The sequence below is a fragment of the Bos javanicus genome, chromosome 9, assembly GCF_032452875.1.
Source record: "Bos javanicus breed banteng chromosome 9, ARS-OSU_banteng_1.0, whole genome shotgun sequence".
NCBI classification, from domain to species: domain Eukaryota; kingdom Metazoa; phylum Chordata; class Mammalia; order Artiodactyla; family Bovidae; genus Bos; species Bos javanicus.
Genome location: NC_083876.1, coordinates 80697503 through 80713873, shown reverse-complemented (window position 1 = coordinate 80713873; position 16371 = coordinate 80697503). Strand labels below are relative to the sequence as shown.

The window sequence follows — 16371 nt, the reverse complement described above, 5'->3', positions numbered from 1 at the left end:
TTCATTCATTTCTGAGTTTGATAAATGCTTTGCACAAACATCCTGCTAGGAGGTGGGGATACAGAAATTAACAGAAGAGGACTAGCTCCCACCCTTAGGATATCCCCATTAGGAAGGAAAGCCAGACATGTAAGGAGGTATTCCAAATAAGCAAGAAGCAGGAAGAAGAACCAGAGCAGATCTAAACTAGATGGGAATCACGGAAGATTTCTTGGAAGAAGTAATGTTTAAGATAAAAAATTGGGGGTAGAAGTTCAATAGGTATCTATGTTTAGTTTAAACTTTAGTATATCTGGTTGGAGATATTGTGCAACCAACGGAGGCAAGGGGTAATGTGTCTATGGAAGGGAGTTGGCCTGATCTGACGGTTCTTCAGCCAACTGACAATTTCTCTTGAGCGGTTCATGCCTCCAGGGCCTGATCAGATCTAAAGAGAGCCTTAACGACAATTTCTGGATTTCTCTGGAGGCTGGCAAGAATTTATGAATGAACTGTGACTTCTTTCTCGCAGTCTTCCATTACAGCTAAGAACCAGAGCTAATTCCAGCCTTCAGACTCCATTTTCTTTCTTATCCAATGTTTTTCCAGCAGAATATCATGGGGCTAAATTACTCACTCTAGTTGCAAAACGATTTGTATTTGTACCTGCAAATTTATGCGTTGTTTTAATTTACGTAAGATTTTTGTACGTAATTCTCAGCTTTTAAGGATGACTTAGACATCCTGTTTTTCTACTCTCAGGTGAGAATATCGTGGCCCAAGGATATGTCATGGCTGAAGGAAAAATAAAAGTGCTACCAAAAAGGAAAAAAAAAACCCTCCCCCAAAACTGGAAACAAAAACAAACTACTGAAGAGTTTTAAACAGGAGGATTGGCAGGATCAGATTTGCAGTTTAAAATAATCTCTGGCCAAGAAGCAGAAAGTGGACAAGAAGGCAGCTGAAGAAAGCTTGTTCAGAGGGCTTGAGAGTTAGGGAGTGAGGAGCTGAATGGGGCTGACAAGGAGGCCGAGAAGGAGAAGCCAAAGACAGCCTGGCATCTTAGGAAACTGACAAATTGATTGATCAGACAACCAACCAACCAAACAAAAACCCAACTGAGAAAACAATGTTGCGGACAGGCAGAATAAAAGCAGTTTTGGTAGGGAGAGGAGAGCTAGTAATTGGAGCTGGGAAAATGTCAATGGTTCCAGGTGCACTGACCTGTCACTGCCTGACTGTGATTTGCTCTTTCTTGCCTCTAGACTGTCTCCTTGCTCTTCAGGGGACTCCCTTACTTGGGACCTTCTCATGGTTAATTTTTACTCACCCTTCTCAAGGGCCAGCTTACTTGCCACTTCCTCAGGGAAGCCTTCCATGGACCTATAAGTTTGGGATAGGATATGTCCCTGTGGGGGCTTCCCAGGTGGTCCAAGTGGTAAAGAACTCTCCTGCCAATGCAAGAGACACAAGAAATGTGGTTTTGATCCCTGGGTCGGGAAGATCCCTTGGAGGAGGAAATGGCAACCCACTCCAGTATTCTTGCCTGGAGAATCCCATGGACACAGGAGCCTGGTCTCTGGTGGGCTACGGTCCATAGGATCACAAAGAGTCAGACACGACTGAAGTGACTTAGCACACATGCATGCAGGCATGATCCTCTGGACTGTGAGAGCCTCCTGTATTTCTTCTATTAGAGCCCTTGATTTTTTTAAGATTTTTTTTTTAAGTGAGAACTATTTCTTAGAAATCCTTATTGAATTTGTTACAATATTGCTTCTGTTGTTTATGTTCTGGTTTTCTGGCTGAGAGGTATGTGGGATTTTAACTCCCTAACCAGAGAGTGAACCTGAGCTCCCTGCATTGGAAGGCGAAGTATGAACCACTGGACCACCAGGGAAGTCCCAGGTAATTGCTTTTTAATTTTCCTCTGTCCTCTAACAAACCATAAACTCCTGAAGGCAGGGCTGAGATTTATACACTGCTCACCTCCTACACTCAACACCGTGTCTGACACATAGGAGGGAAATACTTGTCTGTGAGAGCTAAGGAGCTTCATCCCAAATCAACATGGATCTGATGCTTTCAGAATAGAGAAGTAAAATATGATCATAATAACCAAGATAGTTCCTTCTCTTACTTTGACAATTATTAAGGAAATAGGTCTACCTTAATGTATAAAGACACAATTTAGAACAGCTGTTTTCAGCAAATTTGGAAAACTCAGCAGTGGCCACAGGACTAGAAAAGGACAGTTTTCACTCCATTCCCAAAGAAGGGCAATGCCAAAGAATGTTCAAACCACCACACAATTGCACTCATTTCACATGCTAACAAGGTAATGCTCAGTCCTTCAAGCTAGGCTTCAACAGTACCTGAACCAAGAACTTCCAGATGTACAAGCTGGATTCAGGAAAGGCAGAGGAACCAGAGATCAAATTGCCAACATCCATTGGATCATAGAAAAGCAAGGGATTTCTAGAAAAACAGCTACTTCTGCTTCATTGACTATGTTAAAGCCTTTAACTGTGTGGTTCATAACAAACTGCTAAAGAAAACTTTTAAAGAGATGGAAATACCAGACCACCTTACCTGCCTCCTGAGAAATCTGTATGCAGGTAAGGAAGCAACAATTAGAACTGGATATGGAACAACAGACTGGTTCCAAATTGGGAAAGGAGTACATCAAGGCTGTATACTGTCACCCTGCTTATTTAACTTATATGCAGAATATATCATGCAAAATGCCGGGCTGGATGAAGCTCAAGCTGGAATCAAGGCTGCCAGGAGAAATATCAATAACCTCAGACACACAGATGACACCACCCTTGTGGCAGAAAGCAAAACGGAACTAAAGAGATTCTTGATGAAAGTGAAAGAGGAGAGTGAAAAAGCTGAGTTAAAATTCAACATTCAAAAAACAAATATCATGGCATCCAGTCCCATCACTCAATGGCAAATAGATGGGGAAAATACGGAAACAGTAACAGGCTTTATTTTCTTGGGCTCCAAAACATTGCAGACGGTGACTGCAGTCATGAAATTAAAAGACGCTTGCTTCCTGGAAGAAAAGCTATGACCAACCTAGAGTCATTACTTTGCCAACAAAGATCCATATAGTCAAAGCTATGATTTTTCCAGTATGGATAGGAGAGTTGGACCATAAAGAAGGCTGAGCACCAAAGAATTGATGCTTTTTAACTGTGGTGTTGGAGAAGACTCTTGAGAGTCTGTTGGACTACAAGATGATCAAACCAATCAATCCTAAAGAAAATCAGTCCTGAATATTCACTGGAAGGACTGATACTGAAGCTGAAGCTCCAATCCTTTGGAAATCTGATGCAAAGAGCCTACTTCCTTGAAAAGACCTGATGCTGGGAAAGACTGAGGGCAGGAGATGGGACAGAGGCTGAGATAGTTGGATGGCATCATCAACTCAATGGACATGAGTTTGAGCAAAGTCTGGGAGACAGTGAAGGACAGGGAAGCCTGGCGTGCTGCAGTCCAGGGGGTCACAAAGAGTCGGATATGACTGAGCAACTGAACAACAACACTTTTAGACCAAGTTTTTCTTGCTATTTCCATTCTATCTCAAACAAAAGGTCTTTGGGGTTGTAAACTTCTTTGGACTCTTGGGGAATAAGCTCAACTCTGGTGCACATATCTCCTCATTTAAGTTGTTTATCTTTACTTGGTTTTTACTTTGTGTCTCCTGGGAGCCCAGTACTGCTGGGTGCTGTGGGAGACCAGGTGCCTGTTTGTTGAGAGCTGTGGAAACTGTCTGCTGAAGACAGGACTGGGCAGGACTGGAATCACGGTAAAGAGATTCACATAATGCCACCCTCATAGAATATATTCTGAGCCTTCCAAATATTCTCACATTCTCGTCAAGAAGGCTCTCCTCAGGAAAAGGAGAGGCTGTACTTTGGCTTAAAGATGGATCTTTCCTCTTCCTGAAAGTTTTGTATTGCCTGAACTGGGTCATTTCCCTTATAGGATGTCACTCTGGCAAGAAGCACAGTCTGTGAGCTTCCTCCTACAAGTCTATCAGCTTCAGGTGGGAATTTATTTTTTTGTTTATTCATTTTTGCCACACCTCACAGTTTGGGGGTTCCCTAACCAGGGACTGAACCTTCCCCACCTGCAGTGGAAGCACCAGAGTCCTAACCACTGAACCACCAAGGATGTCCTTACAGGTGGCAATTTAAATGAGCCAGGCAGGTGGGAGAAGAGGCAATAAAGCTGAAACTCAACATCAGAGGAAAAGACAGAAAGGGTATTGTAAACAATTTATATGGTTTTTATTGATCTAAATGTAAGATATTGAGCTTACCCTACACTTAGCTCAATAATACTTAAAATGTAGCTCAGTTGTTAAAGAACCCACCTGCAATGCAGGAGACTGCCTGCAATGCAGGAGATCTAGGTTTGATCCCTGGGTTGGGAAGATCCCCTGGAGAAGGAAATGGCAACCAACTTCAATATTCCTGCCTGGAAAACTCCATGGACAGAGGAGTCTAGTGGGTTACAGTCCATGCAGTTGCAAAAGTCAGACATGAATTAGCAAATATAATTTAAAAACTTTTCTTACTTTATCTGCTTATATTTAAAGTTCACACACTATCACAATTTTTCTTATTAAGCAATCGATCTTAAGAATGGCTTCTCTGACACTTTGATTGGCATAATATCTAAAGAGAATGGGTCTGCATAAACCCTTAGAGAACTGTAGATGAGGAAGCACTATTTTCTTTAACACCATTTCAACTGCTTCTTTCTCTTGCTCTAGATAGTGAGGGGAAGAGATCTGGTTAACACACTTTGAAAAAAAATTAACTGAACAACCACATATCTATACCTGTTTTTCCCTTCCTAGATGGAAATTAACAGGTGACTACAGTAGAGTATCACAGAGGGGCTGACCCAAGACTTGGAAATCAGAGAAGGCCTCCCTGAGAAAGAGTTTTGCACTGTTGCAAAAGTTCCAGGGCCCACAACTGATTTCCCAACCTTAGGGTCTGGCAGAGCATCAGAGAATCCCCAGGGAATTTGACTTTGAAGGCCAGTGGGATTTGATTACAGAACATCCACAGGACTGGGGAAACAGACTCTTGGAGGGCAAAAACAAAACCTTGTGCACACCTGGACCCAGGAGAAAGGAGCAGTGACCTCACAAGAGACTGGGCCAGACTTGCCTGTGAGTGACCAGGAGTCCCCAGCAAAGGCATGGGTTGACAGTGGCCTACCACGGGGTTAGGGGCACTGAATACAACAGTCCTGGCATAAGTCCTTTTGAAGAAGGTGGCCATTACCACCATTACTCCTCCCATAGTTTGGCCTCAGGCCAAACTACAGGGAGTGGACACAGCCCCACCCATCAACAGAAAATTGGATTAAAGATTTACTGAGCAGGGTCCTGCCTATCAGAGCAACACCCAGATTCCCCCATAGCCATCCCTCCCACCAGGAAGCTACCACAAGCCTTTTATCCTTATCCATCAGAGGGCAGACAGAATGGAAACCACAATTACAGAAAACTAACCAAACTGATCACTTGGATCACAGCCTCGTCTTATTCAATGAAACTATGAGCCACGCGGAGTAGGGCCATCCAAGACAGACATGTCATGGTGGAGAGTTCTGACAAAACATGGTCCACTGGAGAAGGGAATGGCAAACCACTTCAGTATTCTTGCCTTGAAAATCCCATGAACAGTATGAAAGGCAGAAAGATAGGACACTGAAAGATGAACTCCCCAGGTTGGTAGGTGCTCAATATGCTACTGGAGAAGCGTGAGGAGAAACAGTGCCAGAAAGAATGAAGAGGCTGAGCCAAAGCGAAAACAAAGTCCAGTTGTGGATGTGACTGGTGATGGAAGTAAGTCTGATGATGTAAAGAACAATATTTCATAGAAACCTGGAATGTTAGGTCCATGAATCAATGTAAATTGGAAGTGGTCAAACAGGAGATGGCAAGAGTGAACACTGACATTTTAGGAATCAGTGAACTAAAATGGACTAGAAATGGGTGAATTTAATTTAGATGACCATTATATCTATTACTGTGGGCAAGAATCCCTTAGAAGAAATGGAGTAGCCCTCACAGTCAACAAAAGAGTCAGAAATGCAGTACTTGGGTGCACTCTCAAAAATGACAGAATCATCTCTGTTTGTTTCCAAGGCAAACTATTCAATATCACAGTAATCCAAGTCTATGCTCCCTCCACTAAAGCCGAAGAAGCTGAAGTTGAACGGCTCTGTGAAGACCTATAAGACCTTCTAGAACTAACAACCCAAAATAATGTCCTTTTCATCATAGGGGACTGGAATGCAAAAGTAGGAAGTCAAGAGATACCTGGAGTAATAGGCAAGTTTGGCCTTGGAGTACAAAATGAAGCAGGGCAAAGACTAATAGAACTCTGACAAGAGAACACACTGGTCATAGCAAACACCCTCTTCCAACAACACAAGAGAAGACTCTACACATGGACATCACCAGATGGTCAATACCGAAATCATATTGATTATATTCTTTGTGGCCTAAGATGGAGAAGCTCCATTTAGTCAGCAAAAACAAGACCGGGAGCTGACTGTGGCTCAGATCACAGACTCCTTATTGCAAAATTCAGACTTAAATTGAAGAAAGTAGAGAAAACCATGAGACCACTCAAGTATGATCGAAATAAAATCCCTTAAGATTCTGCCATAGAAGAGACAATAGATTAAAGGGATCAGATCTGATACATAGACTGGCATGAACACCTATGGACAGAGGTTCGTAACACTGTATAGAAGGTGGTGATCAAAACCATCCCCAAGAAGAAGAAATGCAAAAAGGCAAAATGGTTGTCTGAGGAGGTCTTACAAACAGCTGAGAAAAGAAGAGAAGTGAAAGGCAAAGGAGAAAAGGAAAGACAAATTCACCTGAATGCAGAGTTCCAAAGAACAGCAAGGAGAGGTAAGAAAGCCTTCCTCAGTGATCAATGCAGAGAAATAGAGGAAAACAACAGAGCAGGAAAGACTAGAGATCTCTTCAAGAAAATTAGAGATACCAAGGGAATATCTGGGTATCCCCCTTTATTGTGCACAATAAAGGACACAATAAAGGCACAATAAAGGAAAGAAATGGTATGGACCTAACAGAAGCAGAAGATATGAAGAAGAGGTGGCAAGAATACACAGAAGAACTGTAAGAACTATATAAAAAAGATCTTAATGACCCAGATAACCACCCAGATAGTGTGATCACTCACCTAGAGCCAGACATCCTGGAGTGCAAAGTCAAGTGGACCACAGGAAGCATCACTACGAACAAAGCTAGTGGAGGTGATGGAATTCCAGCTGAGCTCTTTCAAATCCAAAAAGATGATGCTGTGAAAGTGCTGCACTCAATATGCCAGCAAATTTGGAAAACTCAGCAGTGGCCACAGGACTGGAAAAGGTCAGTTTTCATTCTAATCCCAAAGAAAGGCAATGCTAAAGAATGTTCAAACTACCGCACAATTGCACTCATCTCATACGCCAGCAAAGTAATGCTCAAAATTCTCCAAGCTAGGCTTCAACAGTACATGAATGAGAACTTCCAGATGTTCAAGCTGCATTAAGAAAAGCCAGAGGAACCAGAGATCAAATTGCCAACATCTTTTGGATCATAGAAAAAGCAAGAGAATTCCAGAAAAACATTTGCTTCATTGACTATATTAAAGCCTTTGACTGTGTGGATCACAACAAACTGGAAAATTCTGAAAGAGATGGAAATACCAGACCACCTGACCTGCCTCTTGAGAAATCTGTATGCAGGTCAAGAAGCAACAGTTAGAATAGGACATGGAACAATGCACTGATTACAAATTGGGAAAGAAGAACATCAAGGCTATATATTATCACCTTGCTTATTTAATGTATATGCAGAGTAATTCATGCAAAATGCTGGGCTGGATGAAGCACAAGCTTGAATCAAGATTGCAGGGAGAAATACCAATAACCTCATATATGCAGATGAAACCACCCTTATGGCAGAAAGTGAAGAGGAACTAAAAAGCCTCTTGATGAAGGTAAAAAAGGAGAGTGAAAAACTTGGCTTAAAGCTCAACATTCAAAAAACAAGATCATGGCATCCCAGTTCCATCACTTAATGGCAAATAGATGGGGAAACAAGGGACATAGTAACAGACTTTATTTTCTTGGGCTCCAAAATCACTGTGATGGTGACCCCGGCCATGAAATTAAAAGATACTTGCTCCTTGGAAGAAAAATATGACAAACCTAGACAGTATATTAAAAAGAAAAGGCATTACTTTGTCAACAAAGGCTATGGTTTTTCCAGCAGTCATGTATGGATGTGAGAGTTGGACTATAAACAAGTTTGAGTGCTGAAGAATTGATGCTTTTGAACTGTGGTGTTGGAGAAGACTCTTGAGAGTCCCTTGGACAGCAAAGAGATCAAACCAGTCAATCCTAAGGAAATCAGTCCTGAATATTCATTGGAAGGACTGATGTTGAAGCTGAAACTCCAATCCTTTGGCCACCTGATGCGAAGAACTGACTCACTGGAAAAGGACCCTGATGCTGGGAAAGATTGAAGGCAGGAGGAGCAGGGGATGACAGAGGATGAGACGGTTGGATGGCATCACCAGCTTGGTAGACATGGGTTTGAGTAAGCTCTGGGAGTTGGTGATGGACAGGGTGTCTGGTGTTCTCCAGTCCATGCGGCTGCAAAGAGTTGGACGTGACTGAGTGACTCACCTGAACTGAACTGAGACAGAGAGATCCATGACAGATAAGTAGGATCTGGAACTAATATTTATGGAAGACATAACTGAGGGAAGGGTGGGGTTGGATGGGGGTATGGGGAGGTGAAAGCTTTAAAGCTGAAAGGAGCATATTGCCCTTGACAGTTGGTGTGAAGATCACCATGGCTAGAGCTAAGCAAAGGTGAAAGAGAAGGAGGATGAAAATACAGAGGTCGGTGGAATCAAACAATGTAGGTCCCCTAGGCCATGTAAAGGAATTTTGGAATTTATCCCTAGACACAATGGGAAGTCATCCACATTCTCTGAGCAATTGAGTGGCATGATCATATGTGGTTTTACAAAAGAACTGAGGGGTCCTATATACAGACGAGTTAGAGGTGAAGAAATGCCAGCTCTTTGCAGTAGCTCAGGAGAGAGATAACTGCAGCTTGGACCATGATGTTGGCAATGGAGAGGGATCAATGTGTAAGTACTCTAAAAGCACTTTGGAGGCACAGAAGCCAAAAACTGGTGGATGATTCTTTGTAGTGGGTCCAAGAGAGATGGGCTGAGGAAGTTTCATAGTTTTGGGGCCTGAAAAACTGAGTGGGTGGCAACGCTCAGGGGATAGATACTTGGGGGTGTGATTGGGAAAGCACATGAATTAGGTCTGCAGCTGCTAAAGGGGAGAGGCTCGTGAGCAAACATCAAGAGAGAGCTCTGAGCTGGAGATCTGAGACCGCGGCTGCAAAAATGGTGTGCGAGATAAGTTGTTTCAGTCGTGTCAGGCGCCCCTGGTGGCTCAGAACGTAAAGAATTTGCCTGCAGTGCAGGAGACCCGGGTTCAATCCTGGGTCAGGAAGATCCCCTGAGAAAGGAATGGCAACCCAGTCCATTATTCTCACCTGGAGAATCCCATGGATAGAGGTCCTGGCCAGCTATGGTCCATGGGGTCACAAAGAGCCGGACACGACTTAAGCGACCAACACTAACTAACCATGTACACTAATGATGGATTTACCTATTGATAAGAGGTGGTTTAAAAAAAGAGAGAGGGAGACCAGGACTTCTCTAGTGGTCCAGCGGTTAAGAATTCTTGCAATGCAGGGGACACAGGTTCAATTCCTGGTTGGAGAGCTAGATCCCACATGCCTCAGAGCAAGTGAGCCTGCTTGTTGCAACTACAGAGCCAGGGCACCCTGAACCCTGCAACTAGAGAGTCCTTGTGCCTCAACGAAAGATCCTGTGTCCTAAGACCCGAGGCAGCCAAATAAATAAATACTTTTTAAAAAGAGGACCTCCATTACAAGAGTAGATCTCAAGTTAGGTATTCTTGCCATGAAAAAAAAATTAAACAATAAATAGAAAGAGAAGAAGACCTGAGTTTCAAAGGACTCCAGCACTGGGTAGAGTGGGAAGAGCCAGTGAGTGATGCTGAGAGAGGAGGGAGGAAATTAGGGTGGTTGTTACATCAGCTAAGTCAGGGAGGAGAGTGATTCAGGAAGTGGGGGGATATTTTAGTATCAGAAGTGCTGACATGTCAGTTGAGAAGAGGTCTATAAAGCAACCAGTGGATTTATCAAAATAGAAGTTCCTGGTGACATTCGCAAAGGTTTAACCGAAGTAATGAAGCTTAAGCCACAATGGAGTGGCTTATAATCCTGTTCACATAGTACACTCTGTGTTAGATACTGACGTATAGGCGTCACATGTACTAAAAATTAATCTTCCTTTAGTCATCACAGCAACCCTATGAGGTAGGTACTCTTCTTATACCATTCTACGGATGAGGACATGAAGACACAGGGAGGTCATGTGATTTGCTCAAGGTCCTATGAGAGAAGTGGAATCCAGGCTCAGGCAGCCTGCCTCAAAAAATCCATTCTCCAGACAGTTCCCCTGTCCTGTCTGCTAAGTGTGTAAATGGGGGTAGAGACAGGTAGACAACTCTTTGGTTGGATAGCTTGACTGACTCAATGGACATGAACTGGGGCAAACTCCAGGAGATGGAGAGGGACGGGGGGCCTGGTGTGCTGCGGTCCACGGGGTCGCCAAGAACTGGACACAACTTGGCGACTGAACAACAGACAACTATTTGGAGAAACTGGGCTGTGAGTAGGGAGATAGAGCAGTTCAGTTCAGTCGCTCAGTCGTGTCTGACTCTGTGACGCCATGGACTGCAACACACCAGGCCTCCCTGTCCATCACCAACTCCCGGAGTTTACCCAAACTAGTGTCCATTGAGTCAGTGATGCCATCCAACCATCTCATCCTCTGTCGTCCCCTTCTCCTCCTGCCTTCAATCTTTCCCAGCATCAGGGTCTTTTCAAATGAGTCAGCTCTTCGCATCAGGTGGCCAAAGTATCGGAGTTTCAGCTTCAACATCAGTCCTTCCAATGATAGTGCAGTAGCCAGGTATAAAAGGGGGGTGGGCCAAGAATAATAATTTTTTTTTTTTTTTAGTGTGGAGACAAGGACAGGAGTCTGTTCAAGTATTGACGGGAAGGCTTTGGTAGTGAGGCTGGAGTTACAGGAGAATGAAGTGATGGAGGAAGGGTAGAGATCTGGGAGGGGATGGAGCCAGAGTACAGAGGGAGGGGCTACCGGTTAGAAGCTGTGGAAACGCTTCCCCCACTGGCACAGGAGACACAGGAAAGGGAGGGGACAGCAAGGATGTTTGCAGGAAGAACTCAAGAGTTCCTGCTCAAAGTTTTTTACATTCTGTGTGAAATTAAAGACCAGGCCATCTGCCTAGAGAGGAAAGGGCAGAGTGAGAGGGAGGTGGAGGGGGATGGGCAGAGCAAGCTGGAGAAATACAAAGGAAACTTGCCAACAGCATCAAAGGCATAAGCAGCGTCCAAATAGTGATTCTGGAAGACGGCGGGGAAAAGAAGTTGTATTGGTTTGGGTGGAGGGTAGGGATGTTAAGGAGTGTGGGAAGGGTCATGACCACATATAAAATGGTCCTGGTGAGGGGCCTGCTTAATACATATGGAGAATTAATCCTATGTAAGGAGGAGCCTGGTAGGCTGCAGTCCATGGGGTCGCTGAGGGTCGGACACGACTGAGCGACTTCACTTTCACTTTTCACTTTCATGCATTGGAGAAGGAAATGGTGACCCACTCCAGTGTCCTTGCCTGGAGAATCCCAGGGATGGGGGAGCCTGGTGGGCTGCTGTCTATGGGGTCGCATAGAGTCGGACATGACTGAAGCGACTTAGCAGCAGCAGCAGCATGTGTACCCAGGATGTCTGAGAACCAGCTGTTGGGGGTAAGAAAAGATGAAACTCAGAATAACAAACACTAAACACTGGGAACTGAGATGGATAATACACAGAAGCCTGTTCTGTCCAGATGCTGATCTAAAACTCTGATCCTACCAGGACCCAAATGGACATTGGAGGAGCCCTGTGCAAGCCATACTCTCACACAGCAAGTCCTCAACAGTCTACATAGACTTCTCCTTAGAGGATAAGAGAACAGTAACTACCGCTACACGAGGTGTTTGTAAAAAACAAATAGATGAGAATAATGTGAGAACAATGACGTTTTCAATTCTCAGGGGAAAAGCAGAGCTTGGGAAATACCTTAGTATATGAAACATAAGAAATTTTCAGAACACTCTTTTGCATTCTTAATAGAAGGAGACATAAAACCCACCAGGTGGACCCAAAATTCTTAACAAGAGCAGAGAATAAAATGAAAATAAGGATGGTAGGGAAAAGAGGAAGAGGAAGAGAGAGACATGAAAACTTTCCATCCAGACTCAGACACTCAGGACTTTAGTCAACTGGGAGGAAGGAAAGATACTATCATTTCTTGAATGACCTGTGTGCTCATTTATTTCTAACAGGAGAGAACATGCAGGCAATATCTCCTATTTAAAACGTGATAAAAATGAGGCTAAGAGAGGATAAGTAATTTGCTCAACGCTCCTAAGAAGAGGGGATCTGAACAAGGACTGTCTGACTGCAAGGATCTGGACCTTCACCTCTCCAGTAGCAAGACAGGTTAACGAGGGAAAAACCATGCAGAAAGGAGCTGAGTTCAGGCTCCCTAAGGACTGAGTATCCTTGGTATAAACACAGAACAACAACAATGGGTAGCAGACTGAGTGCCAGTCACGTGGCAGGCACTTCGTACCCAGCGGCCTTAATGACTAGACATGGCTGCTTCTGATGTACTGCTGCAGAACTAAAGGAAAACTAAAAACCCACTTAATTCATTCACGCATAGTGTTACTCTTCACACAGTCAGAGAGAGGGGAGAGTAGGGTTCCCATATAGACTCTGCAGCTACACCCCAGTGCTTGTACTTAGAGCTGACCCCTCAAGAACATGGGTTTGAATTTCAATGGTTCATTTGTTTATTTAGACACAGATTTTTTTTTTCTGGCTGTGGTGGGTCTTTGTAGTGGTTCTTTGGCTTTCCCAGTTGCAGCAGGCAGGCTTTGCTGCCTCGTGGCAAATGGGATCTTAGTTCCCCAGTTGGGAACATGCACCCCCTACACTGGAAGGCAGATTCTTAGCCACTGGACAATTAGATAAGCCCCCAGATTTTCTTTTCCATATTCACAACAGTACCTGAGATTGGTATATGATCTGAAATTGGTTGAATCTACAGATGTGGCATCTCAGGTACAAAGGTATTGCAGGTACAGGAGAACCATGTATATGGAGCTGACTGTACAATTATACTCAGATTTACCATCGCAGAGAGGGTTGGCACCCCTAATCCACATTGTTCAAGGGTCAACAGTAGGTCTGGCAACAACAAAAAACAGTCTCTTTTCCTTGGGTAAGCCATATCATCTCTCTCAAGTTTGGTTTCCTAATCTGTAAAATGAGCCAGATAGTGCTTATCTCAAAGGGTTATTTGGGGAACTAAATATGATAATACTTTAAATTGCTTGGCACAGCAGTCAAAATAATGGCATTCATTACATTTCCTGATAGTTACAGCTGCATTAGAAACCAAAGGGACTTTCGGTGCTGTGTCCTGCATAAGGGAAAAGGGATGATTTTATTTATTAGGGGGAAATCTCAGTGAGGGGCAGAGAAATGCATGGAGCAGTGATGGTGGAGGTGAGGTGTGAAGAGAGGGAGTTAAAGCCCACCATCAATGGTCAGGGGGTGTCTCTGTCCCAGACTCCCGGGTAAGTGGAAAGATAGGTGGAGATGGGCATGAGAAGGGTCTGGGATGACTTCAGATGCTAAGCTTGGGTTAGAGTGAGATGGAGGCTGGGAAATGGAGTCACTGAGCGTGGGTACTCAGTGGACTCCAGTCCATGAGGGAAAGCTCTAATACCCCCTCGCTTTCTCAACTCTCGAGATCCAAATCTAGAAAGACTGCAGATTCAGATGGGGAGGGAGACTTGTGAGAATGAGCAGCAAGACAGAATCAGAGCTGAGCAGACAGGGAGGCTGGCCAGGAGCCTCAGAGGTATAGCTTCAGCTCAACCACACAGAGGACTGTCAGGGAGATCTGCTTTATAATTAGCGTGTGACAAGAAGAATGCTTTCTTAAAGTTTGGCATAAGGCTCTGGAATGTCCAGTTATAACCCTGGTATGCTGTCAGAAGATTTCATATCCTGAACCTTTTGCTGCTGTGTCACTGGTATGTCGTATCTGAGATAGTCTGGAAAGGAGCAAAAGCCAGTGCCTTCTGAGATAACAATTAAAATTCTTGGATTTATATAATGTGATATGATGTGAGGGGCATTGTTTAGCTCTTGGCACAGCCATGAATGCCTAAGGCAGAACACCAAAGGAAAAAGTTGACTCTGAGAGCATTCTCAGAGCATATCTGGAAGAGGTTGCTGGTTAATGCAGACATGTGTCCAAACAAGCACTGGTTTTCTCGGTAAAGACGCATAGCTGGCAAGTCTCCCTTGGCATGCAGAGCGTGAGTAATGCTTCATTTTAATGAGGGGTCTTGGGGGGCTATAATAAAGACTATGTGGTATTTCCCACGTGTCTCTTTGGAACGTGGACTGATTGTACCCTGATTGTAGAAGAAAAGCCATCAGAAAGTATGTACTTCCTAAAATCTCTGGGGCGCTACAAGATTCACATAATTTAATGGCATCTAAATGAATTCACAGAAATACACCCAGCATTCCCAGAGTAAAAATCTTCTCTTACCATAGGTAAGTAAATATGAGTGCAAAGTAATGAGACTGTTGGTGGGCGAGGGGAGATGGGAAGGGTATATGATTTTTAAACTAAAGCTATAGGCAGTTCCAGATGAACTGTAAACATTGTAACACCTCTGGAATAACTCTTAGCTTTCCTACCCGACTCTTCTGAAAGATAAGATGACCTGGATGGGTGGGATCGGGGTGGGTGGGAGCGAGGTCAAAGCAGGAGGGGATGTCTGTATACGTATAGCTGATTCACTTTATTATACAGCAGAGACTAATACAACATTGTAAAAGTAATTATACTCCAATTTTTAAAAAAGCCATCTGAACATCAGGTTCCTATGTATAAAGCACATGCCTTCATTTTTAAGACATTATTTCAGGGTCACACTTTAACCTGTGAGTCCGGATCATTTGAACTTTTTCTTTCAGAGAAAGCCAATACTTAATGTTTTGGTTGGAAACAAAACCAACCTAAAAAGTGACTAGGAAAACAAACACTGCCCAGTCCTTCTGAACAGTGACTGGTCAATGAAGTGGCAGATGGAGCATGACCACATGTTTGTTCTAGGGTCTACTGTCTGGATGTCCCCTTAGATCCAGCCATAGGGCGCGCATGACTTCCCACCAGCAAAGCCCCTTTTGGTTCAGATTTGGAGCCTTATTCAGGCAAAGTATGTGAAATACTGTACTGACCTTTATTTAATATTTCTGGACTGGCTGGAGCAAAATGCTCCACGAGGACTGGACCTCCCAAAGTGCCCCAGGATTCTGGTGGGATTAAATACAGTTCTGGGGTGTTTGGAAGAACATGATTCAGTCCCAAAAGTTTACAGGAGGGGATGGTCATCCAGAACTCAGGACATGAGAGTCCCAAGAGACAGAAGTTCTAGGGGCAGAGACCTCTTTGGCATAGGCTAATATGTTAAAGAGGACTTGGAATTATACAGAGAAATTAGAAATTCTCTATCTTAAATAATTTTGAAATGTTAACACATGGTTAGAAGTGAAATAAATTCATCAGGCAAAAAGTCTTATATCAGATAAATGTGGCTACCTCCCACTTGGGATTTATTCATGCCTAGTAAACCAAGTGGAGATTTCCTGTCATTTATTTACCCCAGTTTTTCAAAACAAAGCCATTAAATGCATGCTCTAGGTGACAGTCAGGCTTTAAACTGACTCGGGAAAATGTACATTTTCACTTGTTTCACTTAGAGGGTGGAAGTCACTCCCGGAAAAGGTCATTCCTTCTGTCCTCATTTGCATTTGCTGCAACTCCCTCACTCCCAACAAAAGCAACAACAACAACAAAAAAAAAACCCAAGCAAAAGAAGCAATAAAACTGATGTCCAAGAAAAACATTTAGTTTGAAAAAGAGTTGAAAAATGCAGCCTTGGAAGAAGCACTGCTTACATGGGATTGTTCAACAAATTCCTGTTGTGTGAGGTTTGGCATATACTTTCTAAAAATATAAGCATCTGGGGAAATGAGACAAAGCCCAGGTCTTGGACCAA

At 43.6% G+C, this 16371-nt stretch overlaps 1 protein-coding gene across 3 annotated transcripts in view; it reads right to left on the bottom strand.

The window, feature by feature from the left end:
- AIG1 (androgen induced 1) overlaps positions 1-16371 on the bottom strand; it is a 271524-nt gene that overhangs the window by 24288 nt on the left and 230865 nt on the right. The window lies entirely within an intron of this gene.